The 20,652-nt window shown below is 39.5% G+C and overlaps 1 long non-coding RNA gene across 3 annotated transcripts in view; it reads right to left on the bottom strand.

Moving 5' to 3' along the window:
- Positions 1–12,461, bottom strand: part of LOC132862161 (uncharacterized) — a 37,441-nt gene extending 24,980 nt beyond the window's left edge. For all 3 annotated transcript variants that reach the window (XR_009649996.1, XR_009649997.1, XR_009649998.1), the window contains exon 1: positions 12,258–12,461. This is a non-coding gene — a long non-coding RNA (uncharacterized LOC132862161). The remainder of the gene's footprint in view (positions 1–12,257) is intronic.
- Between the last annotated feature and the right edge of the window lie 8,191 nt (positions 12,462–20,652).

Genomic DNA, 20,652 nt, shown 5'->3' with positions numbered 1-20,652 from the left:
CGGGCCATGTCACCAGCCCGAGTTTTGTTTTGTTTTTTCGGTGTCCTGTGACATCGCCACGCACCTGTCGGGTGGGGCCTTGCTCCCCCCACCTGCCTCGCCGTGTGCCTTGCTCCCCCCTCCCGGACCCGTCGGGACCGTCAGGATGGATTGGCGCGTCGGGAGCCGTGCCTCGGGGGGGTTCTGCCCGGACTTTGGCCATGTGCCTTTTGTTTATGTTCTTTGTTCACGTGTCTGCCCCGCCCTTGTCTTTTCCTCCCCGCCTCTGCACACCTGTCCCTCATGTCTGTTAATTATTTGTATTATTTAATACAGCCGCGTTGCCTTGTGCAGCGTGGAATCCTCTGTTGTCTTTGGCCTGTTTCGTGTTTTTTTTTAGTTAATAAATCTCTGTTTTTGTTTAGCTGTCCTGCATTTGGGTCCGTTTTTACCCCGTGTTCGTGACAGCCTTTGACATTGATGCCTCCCTCCCAGATGATTTATTGACTCAGTTTGAGGTGCAAAACAATGTAGTGGCAAAGTAGTTCCCTCCTGCCAATGACCAATCTAAGCACAGCTGATACTCAGTCTAACCAGGCTGGGTTAACCCACGGAGGTCTGCTGGACCATTCTTGTATAGGGAATTTAACAGCTAGTGGATGCCTTCAATGACATTTTCAACATTTCCCCAAGCAATGCTGTTGTTCCTATGTGCCACAAGACAGCCATCATTGTTTCTGTGTCTACAGTGTACTGCCTCATGCCTCATTGTCCTGTCGCACTCACACCCATCGTGATGAAGTGCTTCAAGAGGGTAGTCATGAAGCACATCAAGACCTAGCTACCACCTTTACTAGACTTCAGTTCAGCATTCAACACATCCCTTAGCATCTGATTGAGAAGCTGAGCCTGCTGGGGCTGAACAGCTCCCTCTGCAGCTGGATTGGGAACAGCATCTCCAGCACCACCACACTGAGCACTGTGGGCTCAGGGCTGAGTGCTCAACCCACTGATGTTCACTCTGCTGACTCACAACTGTGTAGCAATGCACCATGAACCATGGTGGGTCTCAACAGCAAAAACAATAAGTCAGCATACAGAGAGGAGGTGTAATAGCTAACAGCCTAGTTTAGCACAAACAACCTTTCTCTGAACGTTGATATAACTAAAGAGATGGTTGCTGACTTGGTATGAGATGGTTGGAGAGCACAAAGTGACCACTCTCTGCTGAACATCGACAGATCCTCTGTAGAGAACGTCAAGAGTACCAAATTCCTTGGTGTACATCTTGCAGCTGATATCTGATAACAGCTTTATCAGTAAGAAAACCCAGAATCGTCTCTACTTTCTATGAAGGCTGAGGAAAGCACATCTTTCTCCACCTTTCTCCAGCAGAGAAGGTCATTGGTGTCTCGGTTCCCTCTATCACAGACAAAATACACCACATGCTACATTCACAAAGCCAACAGCATTATGGATGACCCCACACACCCATCACACATCTTCACCCTCCTGTTATATGGAAAAAGGTTTTTAAGCATTCGGGCCCTCACAACCAGACTAGGCAACAGTCTTTTTCCCACAAGCCATCAGACTCCTCAAAAACCAGAACTGAACTGTACCGAACACACACACACACAACTGTGTGAACTGCACAGTACTTTACGAAATCAAATCAGTTACGTTGTTTTGCACTCCACATTTCAATACCTTATCAAGCTGCTATTACATATGTGTATATACAGTATGTTTACTTGAACCCTCTTTGTTAGAATCCTACATTTTTAACACAATGTACTGTATAATATACAGTATGCACTGGTCAGCACTAATTTCTATTTTGTGTATTTGTCCTGTAGAGTTTTGTATTGTGTATATTGTCTTTGGTCTCACACTGTTTGCACTAGGTTGGACAGATGCATTTCATGTTTCACTACTTTAAGAAAGTTCTGTGTTGTTTTATGATCTTCATGTTTATGAATGTTTCATTTCAGTATGTACTGTGTAAGCTACTGTATATATGGTTGAAATGACAATAAAAACTTCTTGACTTGATTTGATATGACTCTTGAGTAATCCCATGCCTTCTAATCATGTTTACCAAGGGAAGCATGTATACTGAGAAAGGGGAGTATGGGTTTTGAGGTCCTAAATCTTATTTTAATTAATTAAATTTCTTTGCTATGATGGGGCCTGAAACCTGACAGAAATTGTTCTCCTGTAAGAAGGAGCATAACTGAGTGGACATAAATAGAATAACCATTTTATAGACATATAAACTATTAAGACGTAAACAGAAGTTCTGAAATGTGTCTGTAATTTAATTATTTGTTACACTTCAGGACATTTTCGTACATTAGGAGGCATAGTTTCCCCACTTTTTGGCCATATTGTTCTCTACGTTTCAGCTAGAGAATGATTTTTTATATAACCTTTATAAAACCTTTATATAACATGTACTTTGGATAGAGTATTAAAATTTTTACCAGGTCTATTGTTTTCTGTATTCTGTATTTTACACCAGTAAGTGCGCTTCGAGACCAAAAATGTCCATTAATTTGTTTTTCTAAAAAATAATTTTATATAAAAATATATTAGATTATGTTTTTTCAATCAAGCTCAGTTCTATTCAAAACTAGTTAATATTTTAAAAAATGTAAATTTTAGTTTTTAATTACCAATTTCATTTAATTTAATTTTATTTTATTTTATTTAATACACACAAAATGACATTTTTAATATTAATATTAAATTATGAAATAATATTAAAAAAGTGCAATAAATTTAATTTGCAGTAAAATAAATTACCTTTTATTACAGTCTTGGATATATCAAAGGCTACTAACAGCATTGACTTTTATGCATTGTTAGTTTGCATCCCCATTGACTGGCATTATAACTAAATTTTTTCATTGCATGGCCTTGACATAAAAAAAATAAATAAATTAAAAAAACATGCATTCTTGCTTGGTAATGGTTCCCTCATCTGGGAAAAGGTACAATTTGTAATTTTTTTGTGCAAAAAAAATCTTATTTTCAGGCTTTTTACATTGAGTTCTATGGAGGATATCAGCATACTCTTGTGTGCATGTGTGTTTTTGTGTTTGTGTGTGCGGGTGTGTTTGTGTGTGCGTGTGTGTGCATGTGTGTGTATTCAGGCTTTTAAGCAGGATCGTGCTCACACACACATACACACACACCTCTGATTACTCCATAGACCTCCATGTAAAAAAGTCTGCAAATAAAAAATAAGCTTTTTTTGCACAGATCTCTGTGTTGTATACACACACACCTCTGATTACTCCATAGACCTCCATGTAAAAAAGTCTGAAAATAAAAAATAAACTTTTTTGCACAGATTAGTATAGGCAGTCTGTTCTTTTTTGATGCATTATACTAAATAATGCTCATCTATTGATTGCTGTTGCCAATATGGAATTTCCTATATGGTGTTGTTAAATCCATGTCTAATGGGTCAATGGCACAGTAAAAATTGCAAATTTTACCTAGGGAACCGTAACCAAGCAATGCCATGGCCGTACATATTTATAATGGCAGTCAATAGGGAAACAGTCCTGATATGTAAATGAGGGAGAAATTATTAAAATCTAATGTTGCATAAAAACTAACAATGCATAAAACTCAATGTTATTAGTAATCTTTGACATATCCAAGGCTGTAATAAAATGTCAAAAAAATTCCACTTTTTATATTAAAAATAATTTCTTTTTAAGATTTAGTAGTTTTGATTAGAACTGAAATTGATTAACAGATTTATGCAAAAAAAAAAAAAAAAAAGAATAATAATAATAATCTGATATATTTTAAATAGGTTTAATTTAGTGGACGTTTTTGACCACAAACATCACGAAAGGGTAGTAAGTATCCACAAGGGTTAATAAGAGGTTTAATAACAGCCAACTTGAAGAGTTTAGGGATGTGACTGAGAAGAGGCTCTTAAGCTGTATATCACACTTCTTTCAGTAATTTAGTTGGAATGGGATTAGTTGGAAAGCATTGTAGTTGTTTGTGCAGTTTCATCAGAGACTGGATCATGCTGTTACTCATCGGGGTCTCCATGCTCTTGCAGTTTGTACTGCAAGCCTTTTCAGCACAGTTTTGGTAACATTGACTGACAATCAGAGACTGCGTGTGTTTTGAGCCACAAACCTGCAGTCACACCATTGTGCTACCACAGTGAATAAATTGAACCTAGCAACAATATGTCACTGTTGCTGAAGATTTGTCACTGTTGTTTTTGTTAAGAGTGACATCCCTTTATTGTTATATGAAGTGTTACTCAGGTTATTTTTCTGGTCACTTTTCTATCAATATATGATTGAATTTCATGAGTGTTGTTTATCCAACATTTATTTTGAAGAATGCTTGTTGTAGTTGTTTGTGGTTTTCTTGTTGTGGGTGCTATTTGTCACTACTTTCAGAGGATAGAGGATGCAGGGCATTGAGTCTAGCTGTGTGAAAAAGACCTTTGTGCTCTTGACAGCAAAAGGAATTTCCTGGTATGTTTGGTAACCTACATAGAAAATGGTATAGCAGGCTATTCTTATGCTACCTGTTCTTGGACCTTGGGGTAAGCATAGCAAAGACTGCTTTGTCATATAGGAGTCTGCCAAAATTAGCTGCTACTCAATCCCTGCTGCTAGTTATCAAATATCCTGTACCATTACAAAGCAGGATCCTAACTAAGAGCTCCCAGTCCATCCTTCCGTGCTAACATCACCAGACACCCCATGTGTTTTTTGTGCACAATCTTTACTAGTGTCTGAAGGTCCCTATCATATATTGAATTAAAGTTTTGAAGTTTTAAATTAAATAGTGTAGGCTGTTGCTCTTGAAACACTGACGAGTTGGGCCTGTAAAGGTTACAGATGTTCTTGCTAAACCAGCTTCCATCATCTGTCCTCTTTGGAAGTTTGATATGTCAACCATTTCAACAATGTTTTAATCTAACAACTGCTGAGCACAACTTGTTTTATACTGGCATGCAACCTAGACAATATTTAGCAACAATAAATAAATAATAGCACAACATTTTTTTACAGATAAGGTATAGAATTGTAGGGTGTTGTTTAAAAAAAGAAACCTAGGAATAGCGATACAAGATAATATTATGACTATGAATGGCCATTTTGCGTGACAACAGGTCAACAGGTAAGCCTATGTTTCCCCAAGAAGAATTGAGCAAAATTAAGGCAAACATTGTTAGAATTTTTCATACTTAATCATCATGAAGATGAAAACAATAGCCGAAAAAAAAAAGACCTGGCAACTGCTATTATTATTATTATTATTATTATTATTATTATTATTATTATTATTTACTATGGGATCTCTTCTTTGCAGAAGTTATTTGTAAAGCTCAGTGTGCAGTCAAGCCAATTTATCAGCTTGGGTAGGTCATGTGACAAAGGGGAGCACAGCAGCAAGACCATAAAAGGTCATCTATGTGACATTACTCCAACTTGTATTTGTCTGAAGGACACATGAGTGGATGACCGGAGTGTGGCAAGCATTGCAGAGTCTTGTACCCTTCTCAGGGAACCGATTTTCATTAGTAACATGGTGTAGTACCATTTCAAGGGAACTCGACACTGCGTCATTGCGGATGCTAAAGGAATGTTAATAACAATGCCACCACACACCAGGAGATGTCTGTCCCCGAAGTGATTAAAGAGCCTAAACAAGCTGGGACCAGAGCACCACTAGCCCTGAAAGACAAACTGTAGGACACAAGAGTGGGGTCCAGGTTATTTTACCTGATATTGGTGTGCAGAGATGACCATCCTGCCACAGAGTGCTGGACAAGGCAGTACCCTTAGTGGAGTGAGCCTTGTAAGACAGAGGGCAGAATTATATACCTGAATTATATTATATAGCTGAATGCAGAGGGTGATAGGCCCTCAAAGTGGCATGTCTGCAGGAAGTCTACCACTGTACTAACATGACAGCAAACTAGCTTCTGATGATGTCAATTACAGCAGAGGAGAAAATTCAACATCTTATCCCCATCCTTGATTGGAAGAATGGAGTTTAGGACATGGTCACGCTCAGGGGCCAGGTCAAGAGAATCTGAATCTCAGAGCGGGGGTGAAAAATTGAAAAGGAGAGGAGGTTCCTCCTGATCTCCAAAGGAGCACCATCCAGAAGGGAAATAGGTCCACAAGCCACAAGTAACAGGCGGACTTTGCTATGGTGTACCCTGGATAGGACCCATGTAAGCAGTGTTATCAGGACAAGCATTCATACAGAGCCTCAGCTACATCTGCAAGATGGCATCCAGCCCCAGATGGGCTAAAACAAAAAAAACATCTACACAGTGGATCGACTCCTCAGATGTCAACAAAGCCAATTCTGCCAAGCCAAAAATTCCATATGCTTTCCACCACCTGCAGATGTAGATGCCATGGCCTGTATATCACTCTCAAGATCTGCACCAAGATCTGCTGTGCCAACCTAATCAAAGGGAGTGAACACAGAACGCTCAAATGATTGATGTTGGGAAGCACCTGAGTTTCAGAAAGAGTCCCCCATCTGCAGGCAATCTCTGTGTGAGACAAGAGCCCACCTAAATGCCATACTTGTGGTGGCTGCCTAGGTCCTCTCCCCAAGCTGAGGGAGGCATCTGTCAAAAGAGTCTTGTGATAATCACATGCCCTAAGAGTTGAATCCAAAGTGAGTAACTCTGGTGTATCCACAAAAGAAGTATATGTAGCTTGTGATGTGTAACCCTTGTGACCCTAAAATGAGTGTGTGTGTGGGGTTAAAAAACCTTGCTCCATAGCCAGAGTTGAAACTGTCTCATATGAATCAGACCCCAAGGAATAGATTTGGCTGCTAAAGCTATGACCTGAGCACCCTTTGTGTCTGGGCGGCAGAGAGACATGGGCCTAGCCAGAGGTCCTTTATAGCAGAAAGGAATGGAATCTTCCTGAGAGGAGACAGACATGCCTGCATTGTTGCTGAATCCCAGACTATCCAGAAAAAGTTGATTCTGTGAAAGGAAGAATGCACACACTTCCCTGGATTGAGTTTTAGGCCTGGGGACCTTATTTGGGCAAGCATGGCATTTCACAGCTATCAGTCATAATCTTCCATGTCTTTCGATATGAGCCAATATGAACCATTCCTCTCCCAGACTGTTTGCTGGCCATCTTTCTTAATATTTTTTATATATCTTCTTTTTCCCTAAGACAGATGGGACAAATAATCTGCAAAAACATACCCAGAGCAATTACTGAAGACAAAGAAGTTGCAGAAATGTGACGTACATGCCCTTTTATGGTGTTGCTGGAGTGCTCTGTTTAATCATATGACCTACCCAAGGCAATAAATAGGCGTGATTGTACAACTTCTACAAAGAAGCATTCCCATAGCATCAGCCATGATGCAGCCTCAAATATTTAAAAATTTTCAATATCTCCAAATAATTAATGATTGTCATTATAAGAAAATTGTCATTATGAATTGTTCTGCAGACTCATGGCATATAATATATTTAAAGTGTTCAAAAAGTGAAGGGCTCTGAATACTTTCAAAGTTTATTGAACTAGCAGCTGTATGGGCTAGCACAGGGGTCGGCAACCTTAAACACTCAAAGAGCCATTTGGACCCGTTTCCCACAGAAAAAAAAACACAGGGAGCCACAAAACCCTTTTTACATCTAAAATGAAGATAACCCTGCATATATCGCTTTTTACCTTTATGGAAAGTATTAAAAAAAACTGTAGTGTATTGCATTTATGAAATCAATGACCTGCTACCGAGTAAACGATTTTATTTCTGCAAGCAAATAAAAATATTTTGCACAGTTTGAACTAACCTTCACAAAAAAGACTTTTTTCAACCTTTTTTAAAAAAGGTTACTTTCAAATAAAATGTTCAATGTCTAATTAAGTCCTCTTCGTATTCATGACCAGGGCTCTCAAGTTTTGAAGACAGGCAAGTGTGACATCTCTAACACCCCCCCGCAACCCCAATTTTTATCATTGGTTGTTGCGTTAAATCTTTCCCAGGTAGTGCTATTTTCTGATTGGCTATTGTGTAGCCTCTTTTTTTGATTGGCTGATAAATGTCAGGCTCAACTAAGAACTGAGACGCGCTTGATTCCTGCCCGGTTCCATAGAGACAGCGCCGCGGCATATTAAATATATGATAAATAGTCAAAAAGTTTTAAAGCGTGAGAAAGAGGGCGTGAAAAAAGACTCAAATGCGTGACTGTCACTCTCAGTGTGTGACACTTGACAGCCCTGCATGAAGTCAAAATTTTAACTTTCCGGCTGCAGCAAACCAAAAATGCGTCAGCTTCTGTGTCGGATTTCGCAAGTCTGCAGTTATGACGCATATTTTGAGCGACAAAAAAAATTAAACACAGTTTATTTTAATGTTACAAGAGCATCATAATCTTAGAATTTAGAATTACATGGAAAAAAAAACTAACTAAAATGAAATTAATTTAAATTAAATATTTATTTTCCAAATCTACAGGGAGCCGCTGCAGAGGGATAAAAGAGCCACTTGCGGCTCCGGAGCCGCGTGTTGCCGACCCCTGGGCTAGCAGCTTTCATGGACTACTATACCATAGATTTAAATACACACATTTGCCTTTAATTTGCTTCATTAAATATTTGCTTTTAAAGGTAAATTAATTTCCATTAGTTCTATTTCTTTCTCAATATGTACTAAAAAAATATATGCTTTTACAGAGATCCACTTAGACTATAATTTCACCTGGATATATAAACTCAAAGCATTTTAATTTCTATAAATGTAGGTATAGAAAATAGTCATCCATTATATGAAACATGATATAGGCTTGAATATCAAAGCAACAGACAAAGGAAATATATTTGGTATTATTCTACTTCAAGTCCAGTGCCATTTTAAATCCATTAACTACCTCTTTCTAACAACAAAAATGTAGGAGTAGTAAAAGGTGGAAAAAATAATTTGATTGATGAACAGTGATTTGCAAAAAAAAGAAAGAAAAAAAAATGGGGGCTGCCCTCTTAACTCCAAAATATAATGTTTTAATTAGTGCAATGGTATTACCCAGTATTCTGCTCAACTGGAACCAATCTCCACCTTTCCCCTTCTGAAATGAAGGCTAATCAGAATTTTAATGAGAATAGCTGGTGTAATCATTTTACATGCCTGGTCCCACAGCTTAAGGCCTTATACTTTCTGTAACATGTTAATGATTTTCCAGTAAAGTAAAAAAAACATTCTCCCAGGAGTCATAATTCACCTCTTTCCCTCTTACTATGCCAAGGATAGCTCTTAACAGAATAATGCAGGTCAAAATTTCTAAAATGAGAAAAAGTAGTGAATAATCAACAGTCAAGATTAGAATTGGTTAATTAAAATAATTTTGTCTTGGCATTTATGGATCTTCAGTAATCCATGTTTTTGTACCTTTAAGTAAAATAATTCTGGGAAACAATAATTTAGTTGCATCACTGGGAAATAGAAAATCGTCCCCCGTGATACAGCGGGGGGTACAGATGCATGCACCTCTTAAAATGCTTAGATGCCAACTCCACACTTCACCCTGCTTAGTGTTATACTGTATGTGTGTATATACATATATATATATATGTATATGTATATATATATATGTATATGTATATATATGTATATGTATATATATATATGTATATGTATATATACGTGTCCTTCCCGTGCTGTTAAATTGGTGTTTGTAAACAGAGCTTCAGACACAACATCCCACAACATTCCCATAGCGTCAGCCCTGACACAGCTTCGAGAAAGGGGACTCTTATCTCTACTCTAAACACCTACAGAGAGCCATAAGAATGGGCCATAAGAACAGACTGATCATGTTTTTTACTGATGATAGAAAATGAATACCAAAGGAAAGTTAATCTGTAGGGAGTGCAAACAATCTTATGAATAATATGAGGCCCTTGAGTAAATACCTATGCAGACTGCACAAATGTATACTAGCTGGCGCATTTACTATTAACAGCTGTCATAGTAGTGCACTAACATACTAGTTAAAAAGTATAAAAGTATGAAATAAAGAAAGCACTATAAGTAGAGGTATTGATTTATATATTTATTGGGTTATATATAGCACAGATGATAACATCAGATCCCTTCAACATTTATTAGTAGGGCTGTCAGGTTTGTCTCACCATTTACAGTATTTGGCAGACTTATATATCCAGAGCTATTTGATACTGAGCACTTGAGGTTTAAGGACCTTTCTCAAGGACCCAACAGGGGAAGAGTTGGGATTTGAACACTGGGCTAACACTTTGGGATAGTTCTGTAAGAAGATTGCAAGACTGAGACAAAGAAGTAAATGTGTTCCTCATTCCCTAGGCATTTTCTTAGTTTAGTTTTAGTACTATGTGTGATTTTTGAAATGTAGTTTTTTTTGTATGCCTGGGAACCCTGTATACTAGCAAAGGTTTGTCATTAGGAATGCTGAACAGCAACAAGGAATGCTCAAAAGCCAACTTCAGAAATTAAAACCAATATGAGATATTAAACATATCTCAATTAAAATGACGCATTTACTCAGTTATCTCATTTAAAATGTGATAGAACCTTAAGTCAAAAAATAAAGTCTGTTTGGCACCCTAGATCGGTAGCATAACCCTTTTAAAGGGCTCAAGGTAACAAGAAACAGTGTTTTAACAGTGTTTAAAACATTCTGGAATGAACAAGGAATGCCCAGAAGTAACATCAAATGACAATATCTAAAATTTTACAGGTTTCTTAAAAACAATAACATATTTATTCTGAGTTCTTAATGACATACTGTACATAACAAATCAAAGTAACATTAGTGGAGTAACTTTTTAAAGAAATCAAGATTATTGGAGAGATTTGCAGTTCCAATTACTTTAACAACTGCAAGACAATACTAAGTGCCCATTAAGCAGAGTAACTCTTTTAGTGTGTGCGACTGTAGTGCAAGTTACTTTTTACATCAACTCATTACTCATACTAATTCCATGTCAAGCAAAACCTTTTGCACAGATTCAAATGTTTTTGCAAGTCCTTTGGGATATTTTATGTGAAGGGCACATATGAATCAAGACAAGACAAGAAAGGCCTATGAAAGTTGGTTGTGGGTGAAGACCAATTCATTCTCAAGAATAACTGAGACATTTACTCAGTCATAATGCATCATAGCAGTAGTGTTGTCATGGACAACAGAATCATCAAGCTAACAATGCAGAATCATCAAGCTTACAATGAAAAATCATGAAAAACAACGAGGATAAGACATAAAAATGATCATTTTCTTATCATTATAATTTTTATGTCTTATCCTCTCGGACCACATCTCCAGGGTGCTGCACACCTTCTGACTGGTAGACTATGATTTAGATTTAAATTTAAATTTCAATAGCCATCCTTCACCTCATCACATTGATACAAATACACACATAGCTCATCCTATAGAAACTGTGTCTGTTCCCTGAGTAGTGGGATCAAAAAGTAAATGCATGAGAAGTTCTCTAAATAATCTTACCATAATTAGACTAGAAAAAATCCAAAGAAACAAACTTTCTAAAGTTTGGGTTTCTGAACATTAGATCACTTGCACCCAAAGCACTTATAAATGAAATCATCTCAGAAAATAGCCTTACTGCACTCTGCCTTACTGAAACTTGGATTAAACCAAATTATTACATCGGTCTAAATGAGTCTACCTGCTCAGGATATATCTATAAGCATGAGCCTCATCAGACTAGTCGTGGAGGTGGTGTTGCCACTATCTTTAGTGATTTCCTTACTGTTACTCAGGAATTCATAGATTTAATTCCTTTGAAGTGCTTGTTCTTAATGTTGCACTCTCGCACATTCACACGAAAAAATCCCTCATGTCTCTTGCTCTAGCGACCATGTATAGACCCCCAGGGCCCTACACTGATTTTCTAATGCAGTTTATGCAGCTGCCAGAGTTCTCACTAGGACAAGAAAGTATGATCATATAACCCCAATTTTATCATCTCTACACTGGCTACCTGTTAAGTTTAGAATTGATTACAAACTGCTGCTACTTACAGGCAAGGCTCTTAGTGGTTTAGCTCCCATGTATCTAACTAGTCTTCTAACATGCTACAATCTACAGACTACACAATGCTACAGACACACTTTCCCAGTTTAAATGTAGATTAAAAACTTATCTCTTTAGTCAGGCATACACATAATACCTCCCATAATATTGTGCACTATTATATCAGACTTACAAATATTATGAACAGCAGCTATGTTAATACCTGTCCACTGCTTCTTTCTTTATACCAATCCCGAGGCATCTGAGTAATTGTACCAGCTCCGATCATCTGTGCGATGAAGATTTTGGACCTCCACTGAGATGAGGCCGACTCTGAGAATCCTGAGGCATCTAGAGATCTACCAGCTCCAGTTGGACTCTGCGATACTACTGAGGAGATGTGAACTCCATGTGATCTTTTGCATAAATACAACATTTGTCAGACTGTATATTTATAATCACACCCTCCAGTGTCACCCATATGAGGTTGGGTTCCCCATTGAGTCTGGCTCCTCTCAAGTTTTCTTCCTTACCATTTAAGGGAGTTTTTCCTCACCACTGCTGCCTGAGTCCCCTCAGACTTGCTCATTGGGGATAAATACATACACATTTAAATATATCTAATATTAATCTTGAATTTTGTATTCTATTAATCTTTATATTATTCTTTATATTAACCGTTCTATGTTTATTTTCTGTAAAGCTGCATTGATTATATTAGTTATTAATTATTGATAATTATTGATTATATAATAGTAAGTTATTTATTTTTATTATTTTTATCTTTTTAACTCAGATATTAAACACAGTGCAGGCCAAAGATGCAGAAACTCTTTCACTGATGTTCTGGTCTTTACAGTGATCTGCCATCTTAGAGCAAATGTTTTCTCCATTTTCTTGCAGATCAGACTACTGTTTATTTCTCTCTTCTCTACTTCTATGGCAATTTCTTGTCTTATTGTTTCATTCATTTATTCATTCATTCATCTTCTACCGCTTATCCGAACTATCTTGGGTCACGGGGAGCCTGTGCCTATCTCAGGCGTCATCGGGCATCAAGGCAGGATACACCCTGGATGGAGTGCCAACCCATCGCAGGGCACACACACACTCTCATTCACTCACGCAATCACACACTACAGACAATTTTCCAGAGATGCCAATCAACCTACCATGCATGTCTTTGGACCGGGGGAGGAAACCGGAGTACCCGGAGGAAACCCCCGAGGCACGGGGAGAACATGCAATCGAACCCCCAACCCTGGAGGTGTGAGGCGAACGTGCTAACCACTAAGCCACCGTGCCCCCGTCTTATTGTTTCGATTAAAATTAATTCCCTTCATTAAAGTTAGGCAAACAATTAACCTCAGAAGCCTTGGTTTCTTTATTTTGGAATGTGATGTTTTTATCCCAGGATAGGATTGGCTTATTGTGACTAAAGAGAAATGGATTGTTCAAATATACAGACTATATTTAAGTTATATTATACAGACTATATTTAAGTTATATTATATCAAATATACAGACTATATTAAAAAGTGTGTCTGACTTTCATAGGTAATACAGCTACTATCTTTTCCATTGTATCTACACATGTGTATTTTGAATGCACTGAATGTGTGAAACATGCAGTGTCAATCAGGTTACATACATAGAAGTGGACTTATTTTAGAGAAGGTTTGTGTTCCACGCTGCAATGTCTGAGGAGATGGACTCGGGAACAATAAATCTTTCTGCACACCCTGCACTTCAAGTCCATCATTTGCCTAAAAGCAAACACTTAAGGATGCAATGACAGGTACACATCATGCAAAATGATGCAAATGAAACATATTATTTACATTTTGCAAAGCACTGAAAGTGCCTTAAAATTGTCGTTTCATTATTAAATATTAATATAATTCATGTAATTTTGTCTGTCACAGAAAAAACGTTCCAAAAACGTAGTTAAATCAAAAACTACGAAAATACATAGAAATACATACATAAAAAATTAAGCAAAATGAAACATGCTCTTAAAATTTCCACTACATTTCCCTCCTATTATATAAACAAATTTTTAACATAATCATGACTTAAGGCATTCAAAAGACAGCTTTAGATGGAACATCAGACATCATCTTTTCCCTTGAGCTTTTCAATGACATCTTCATTAACTAAAACTTTGGATATGCTGTTTTTTTTTTTCTTTGAGGGATAGGGCCCCTCCAATCTGAGCATAGGAAAAGATAGGAAGAGAAGAAGCACATCTCGAATTATTAACAAAACATTAATCATCAAAACTGTACCTATAAGGTTAATCTATAAAACTATACTTTAAAAAATGTTGCTATTTTTGTGAGGGAAGACCTCGGTCAATGGCATGCAAGAAAATAAATCTTAGCAAAGATAATTCTACATTTACATTTGTCAATGCCGGAGCATAGTCAGTTTGTGTTGGATCAGGCGGAAAGTCCATTTCTCGAAATTGTTTTCTCTACTCCTTAAATTTGTCCTCTGTTATTTCTCCAGCAGAGGTGTGCTCTCATCAAATTTCAACCCTCTGTGTCTCGGAAACAGGATATTTAGGATGTCTGCAGGGCGGTCAAGTGCCACATATTGTATTTCTCACGCAGAAAAACTTTTTGACTATTTATCATATATTTATTATGCTGCAGCACCCAAAACGTGTCTGTTCGCACCGCTGTCTCTATGGAACTCAATAGGAATCGGCAGGAATCAAGCGCGTCTCCCCTGGAGGTCTTAGTCAAGCCTGACACTTATCAGCCAATCAAAAAAAATGGCTACACAATAGCCAATCAGAAAATAGCACTATTGTATATGGGTAAGATTTAACGCAACAACCAATGAAAAAATAAAACATTCATTAGAGAGGGTCAGTTTGAACAAAACCTCAACACGAAACAGCTTGTCTCTGGACAGGACATTGTCCTCAATCATGACCCTAAAAATGGCTGGGCTTGAGCCGAACTGTTTTAAATGGGAGCCAACATTACAAATGATAAAGGAGTCCAAAAAAGGCAACAAACACTTACAATAAACAACACCAGTCATAATCTCTCTCTCTCTCTCTCTCTCTCTCTCTCTTATTTTCTTCTCCCTCTGTCTCTCTCTCTCTCTCTCTCTCTCTCTCTCTCTCTCTCTCAAACACACACACACACACACACACACACACACACATTAATAAATGGAAACTGAACAAAAACAGTTATTTTATTTATTTATTTATTTATTTATATTTATTGGGGGGTGGGTGGGGGTGGATGGTTGCTGGGGGGGTTGGAAATGTCACTCTTGCCTGTCTTCAAAACTTGAGAGCCCTGTGTCTGTCAGGTGATTCATATGCACAGTACTAAACTTTGTGAACCTTCACTCTTCTTGACGTATATCGGTGCTCAGAGTGCAGGCATTGCCCTTTCACTCTCGTCCCACCTCACCGGGGCTTGGGAACACTACCAGTCTAGGCATATAGGTGAGTGAGGGTCATACAGATGTAGTCTCAACCCAGGTTTCTCTGCCTCCATGGTGATGATTTTAGAAATCTCTCCACTTAGTTCTGGAATGATAAAGTAGGTGTTGATAAGGTTTTTTTCTTTTACATGCAGAGACGAACAGCACCACCATTCAGAGACAGTGACAGCTGGACTCAGATTCTTATTTGTAGGGGCTTAGTTTCACCCCAGGTGGAAAGATCGAACCTACTGGTTCTGAACTCAGTGTCAATTACATTTGTGACGTCAGTGTGATGGTGTGTGAATTCATAACTATTTTTCTAATTCCTCTCAGGTGATCTTCGACTAGTCTGTTAGTTACCATGGAGGGTTCAGCCACTAGCATGTATTTCTGATTCAGGTTACTGTTATAGGTGCTACTGAAAAATGACAGTTCTTGCCACAACAATAGGATATTTCCCAAAAATATTGTGTTTTTTTTTACCGCAGTCAGTGGGCTCTGGCAGAAAATAATTTCTTCTAAATGTGGGTGTAGATGTAAGGCTGTTACTTGTCGAAGTTCACTATGAATTTCTGCCATAGATCCATGCCCCTTTTCCATGGGTGTCTCAGCTGATTCGTTCTTTTACTCCTGGCTTGGCACTGGAACTTGTTTGCAATGGCTGGCGTGGATCCACATTGCTCTCTCTACTATTTTCACAGTGGTGGGCATAGTCAGAAGAATCTGGAACATTCCCAGCCAATGCTTGGCCTTCCATTTCTTTCTCCTGAAGTCTTTTGCCACGATCCACTCGCCAAACTTCCTGAGCAATAGTTCAACATTTCATCTTCATATTTGCCGATATTGGATCACTGGCTTCCCGGAGGACCCACTCCTGTGGTTAAGGGCCTGCCAAAAAGAATTTCAAATGGATTCAGGTTAGCTCTACCTCTTGCTCATGCTCGTATGTGCATCAACACTATTGGGAGGGCTTTGACCCATGACAAGCCTGTTTCAGCACAGCATTTTGAATATTTGTTTTTTTTAGAGTTTCAAGATGGCGCCACGGATGGCAGCCTCAGTGCTTAGCTCCTCAGTGTTTACTGTTTTTGTTAGTTTTTCCTGCTCTTTGTCAAGAAAATCCGGTCAGTTTCACCAGAGATGAACTGCTGAACATTTGGCTGTACACACCACAAGATCTTTTACCGGTTTTTGAGTATTCTGACGTTTTGCTGCATATTGTAGTTGGCGGAGCGGCTGCGCTGTTTAAGCGCTTCAAGACACGCAGACGGGGAAAACGCGCCGGCACGCTAGTGAAACTTAGAGAGCGCGGTTTAAGAACACCGCTGCCAAGCATCCACCTGGCGAATCTCCGCTCTCTACCCAACAAAACGGACGAACTCCTTCTGCTCACCCGGAAAAATAAGGATTTTTCGAACTCTGCTGCTCTGTGCTTCACGGAAACCTGGCTGAACGGCACCATTCCGGACAGCGTGTTAGGTCTGCCGGGCTTTCAGCTCTTTAGAGCGGACCGCGACGCAGAATCAACGGGGAAATCGCGCGGTGGCGGGACGTGTTTTTACATCAATGAAAGGTGGTGTTCTGATGTAACTGTGTTAAAGAAGATGTGCTTTCCAGATCTTGAAACAGTCTTCATTAACTGCAAACTGTTCTATTCGCCGCAGGAGTTTTGCTCGTTCATTCTGGTGAGTGTTTACATTCCTCCGCAAGCGCACGTGAGCTCGGCACTACAGACACTCGCTGATCTGATCACAGAGAGTGAGCAGCAACACCTGAACTCTGTAGCAATAATTCTTGGGGACTTCACAAAGCGATTCTTTCACGTGAATTGCCTAAATACAGACAGCATGTTACATGTCCCACCAGAGACAGTAACACACTGGGTTACTGCTACACTACAATAAAGGATGCATATCACTCTGTCCCACGGGCAGCTCTGGGACTCTCTGATCACTGCATAGTTCATCTGATACCGACCTACAGGCAGAAACTAAAAACAGCTAAACCTGTATTAAGGACTGTAAAAAGATGAACTAAGGAAGCGGAGCAGGATTTACAAGCCTGTTTCTCGCTCACTGATTGGTCTGTTTTTGAAGATGCTGCCACCAAACTGGACGAGCTCACAGAGACTGTAACATCATATATTAGTTTCTGTGAGGATTTGTGTATTCCTACCAGGACTCACTTAACTTACAACAATGATAAACCATGGTTCACTGCAAACTCAGCCAGCTCTGTCAGGCCAAAGTTTATGCTCACAGGAATGGGGATAGAGTCTTGTACAAACAGGCCAAATACACACTGGAAAAGGAGATCAGAGTGGCAAAGAGAAATTATTCTGAAAAGCTACGGGCTCAGTTTTCCTCTAAAGACTCAGCTTCAGTGTGGAAAGGTCTGAAAGCCATCACCAACTACACGACACCATCCCCCAGCACTGTGGTGAAACAACAACTGGCAGACGACCTGAACGAGTTCTACTGTAGGTTTGAAAAAGCCCAATTCTCACCTCCTGTAACCCCTGACTCCAACACACCTAAAATTCAGTTCAGTGAAGATGAGGTGTGTCAGGTCTTCAAGAAGAACAAAAGAAGAAAGGCACCAGGCCCAGACAGTGTTTCACCAGCCTGTCTGAAAACCTGTGCTGATCAACTGGCCCCCATCTTTACTCGGATATTCAACACGTCACTGGAGCTGTGTGAAGTACCCTCATGCTTCAAAAGCTCCACCATCATCCTTGTCCCAAAGAAACCCAAAATTACCGGACTAATTGACTACAGACCTGTGGCTAACATCTGTGGTCATGAAATCATTTGAAAGACTGGTTCTGGCTTATCTGAAGGACATTACTGGACCCTTAATGGATCCTCTGCAGTTTGCCTACAGAGCAAACAGGTCTGTGAATGATGCGGTCAATATGGGACTGCATTATGTTTTGCAGAATCTGGACAGACTAGGGACTTATGTGAGGATCCTGTTTTTGGACTTTTTCAAGACCATCATCCCATCACTCCTTCAGCCCAAATTAACCCAGCTCTCCGTGCCCTCCTCTGTCGGTCAGTGGATCAACAGCTTTCTCACAGACAGGCAGCAGCTAGTGCGACTGGGAAAACTCAAATCTAGCACCCGCACCATCAGCACTGGCGCCCCCCAGGGCTGTGTTCTCTCCCCACTGCTCTTCTAATTACCCCTCTGTCAAGCTCCTGAAGTTTGCAGATGACACCACACTGATCGGCCTCATCCAGGATGGTGACGAGTCTGCTTACAGACTGGAGGTTGAACGGCTGGCTGTCTGGTGCAGCCTTAACAACCTGGAGCTGAACACGCTCAAGACAGTGGAGATGATCGTGGACTTCAGGAGAAACCCCCCTGCTCTCCCCCCACTCACCATCATGGACAGCATTGTCACAGCAGTGGAGTCATTCAGATTCCTGGGAACCACAATCTCCCAGGACCTGAAGTGGGACATTCACATTGACTCCATTGTGAAAAAGGCTCAGCAGAGGTTGTACTTCCTTCGCCAGCTGAGGAAGTTCAACCTGCCACAGGATCTGTTGAAACAGTTCTACACTGCTATCATTGAATCCATCCTCTGCACTTCAGTGACTGTTTGGTTCAGCTCAGCCACCCAATCCGACCTCAGGAGACTACAGAGGCTAGTCCGGACTGCTGAGCGAATCATTCGCACAACTCTCCCCACTCTCCAAGACCTGTACTTCTCCAGAGTGAACAAAAGGGCAAAGAAAATCACTCTGGACCCCTCACATCCAGCACACTTACTCTTTGAACTGTTGCCATCTGGCCGACGCTACAGAGCCCTGAGCACCAAAACAACCAGATATAGGAACAGTTTCTTCCCTCAGGCAATCCATCTGATGAACACCTAACATACACAGAACAAACCCTATTCTTACATTGTTTACAAGTACTCATTTATATTTTATCTATATTTGAATTTGCACATCTTTACTTCAATTTGCACATTTATATTTCAATTTGCACATTCTTTTTTTTCCACTGTACATACAACTGTCTATTATTTATGTGTTCATTTCTTATCAATGCCTATATGTTTACACTGTGGAGCTCCTGTACTAGAAAAAATTCCTCGTATGTGAAAACATACTTGGCAATAAAGACCTTTCTGATTCTGATTCTGATTCTGATTTAGTGTGCCATATTCCCTTTCTGTTGCTCCACCACTAGCTGGATGATACACACAGTGTTGTTTTAGGTTTAACCCTAAGTATTCACTGACTTTTTGTAGAGCCTGATTTACGAATGGGGTTCCATTATCACTGCCAATTCTCTCAGGAATTCCCCATCGTGGAATAATTTCAGTGAAAAGTGCTTTTGCTACTGCACTGACATCTTGCTTATATGTAGGGAAAGCTTCTATCCATTTAGAGAACATATCTACAATGACCAGTGCTTCTTACCTTAACTAGGTGTTAGCTCAATAAAGTCCATCTCTAAGTGTTCAAATGGTCTTTGTGGTGGTGGATGCTAGCTCTATGTAACCGGAATGCCTCTCCCAATGTTGTTTGTTGCACAAATTTGGTGTTGACCAAATTTTTGGGAGTAATTAGTAAAGCCTTTGACATGCCAAGTCTTCCTTATTTCTGTTACCATCCCTCCTTTTGACATGTGCTCTTTACCATGTATCAATTTAGCATAAAAAGGAAACTTTGTTTTTTTGGTAAATGGTTTTCCCATGGGACCATACCAAACACCCTGTTTTAGGAAACATCCCAGCTTTCTCCAGCATTGTGTCTCCTCACAATCGCTCATACACTGTAATTCAGTGAGATCTAGGACAGGAGAAAACAGTTTAGTCTTAATGTTTGTGTTTTGTTTCTGCTCAGGTCGTTTTGCTGCTGCCTGTCCCGCTGCATCGGCTTTGACTTTACCTATGAATATACTGTAGGATCATTATTATGCTTATTCACTTTGCATTTACAGACTGCACTTGATTTTAGAAGTAGGATTGCATCCAGGAGGTCAGCTATCAGGCCATAGTGCATGATTTGAAAACCCACAGTGTTTAAACAATGTCCCAAAGTCTTGTTTGACCAAAATGCATACCTGCTATCAGTATAAACAGTCACAGTCTTACCCTCATTCCTCAAACTGCATATAGTATACCTAAAAGAATTTATGCTGTTATG

Source organism: Tachysurus vachellii, chromosome 19 (assembly GCF_030014155.1).
Source record: "Tachysurus vachellii isolate PV-2020 chromosome 19, HZAU_Pvac_v1, whole genome shotgun sequence".
In the NCBI taxonomy this organism is placed as follows: domain Eukaryota; kingdom Metazoa; phylum Chordata; class Actinopteri; order Siluriformes; family Bagridae; genus Tachysurus; species Tachysurus vachellii.
Note: the sequence above shows the minus strand (reverse complement) of the source record. Positions and strands in the feature narration are given on the sequence as shown.